The 997-nt window shown below is 37.7% G+C and overlaps 1 protein-coding gene across 3 annotated transcripts in view; it reads left to right on the top strand.

Moving 5' to 3' along the window:
- Nucleotides 1–997, top strand: part of LOC106883485 (zinc finger protein 239) — a 25,215-nt gene that overhangs the window by 21,357 nt on the left and 2,861 nt on the right. The window contains exon 1 of one of the 3 annotated variants that reach the window (XM_014934511.2): nucleotides 556–616. The exons of the other annotated variants lie outside the window; for them this stretch is intronic. The gene's annotated coding sequence lies outside the window, so the exon portion shown is untranslated. Of the gene's footprint in view, nucleotides 1–555; nucleotides 617–997 lie in introns of those variants that run through there. 3 annotated transcript variants of the gene reach the window in all.

Genomic DNA, 997 nt, shown 5'->3' with positions numbered 1-997 from the left:
TTCTCCCGCTTCATGTCACTTTCTCCCTCGTTTCCGATCACGACTTCACCATTCACAGACAGACAGATATTTTATACATAGACTAATAGTGCCCTATTAACAAGAATTTGACATTTTGAGCAGTAAAAACGATAATAACCGGTGTATAAAATAATCTGACTCCTTTTCTCGTTTCACATGTAACAATGGATTGTGTCTTTTCGAAAATAAGAGATCAACAGTTCAGTTTGGAAGAATTATCCTGGAGGTAAAAGACAGCAAAACGACGACTTTCAGGAGCAAATATCTTTGTTCCGATCTTTCTATGTGTTTTCACTTGTATAGGATTACTGTATCGTTGACGGGTTCACATAATAATAACAATTCTATTATTTACAAACGAACGTTATTACAGATTTAATATTATTCAAGTAAATCTTTGTCGACTCACCGATCGCTAACTAGAGTCAGTGAGTGTCCGATTACCAATTCTATCGAAGTCATTAATTGATGTACGTTGTAGTCGGTATGAAGTTGTTCCCCTTTATATGTTATGTATTTCTTTAATTCTCCGATAGAGGGAGAAACAGTGTTGCTAATTAAAACTTGTTAAAAGCACTAATTGAAAATGAAAAAGGTATCTATCTACTTCTTCCTCCCTCTCTATCTTCTTCCCCTCTCTTGCGAAGATCCATCGGTGAAACTAAAGGGTTTGACCCGGTGGGAAATAAAAAAAATAAATTAGTGTAATAGGTGTAAAACAACTTGCTGCGAACGAATATGAAGAAAAAAAAAACGGGCGCTCGCGAACGAGGTGGGGTGAGGAGAGGCCTCTGAACATTCACCTCGTTACATATCGGAGCCAAGAAACAAAAGAAAAATAGTGTAATAGATTTAAATGTTGCAGTGAAACAACCATTTCTGTGTGTGTGTGTGATGTGTGATGATGTGAATGTTCCGAGCCTTCTCCCCACCCACCCCGTTCGCGAGCGCTTATTTTTTCCCTTCATATTCGTTC

This window comes from Octopus bimaculoides, chromosome 28, assembly GCF_001194135.2.
Source record: "Octopus bimaculoides isolate UCB-OBI-ISO-001 chromosome 28, ASM119413v2, whole genome shotgun sequence".
NCBI lineage: Eukaryota > Metazoa > Mollusca > Cephalopoda > Octopoda > Octopodidae > Octopus > Octopus bimaculoides.
The sequence above is the reverse complement of the archived record's forward strand: the minus strand, read 5'-3'. Positions and strand labels throughout refer to the sequence as shown.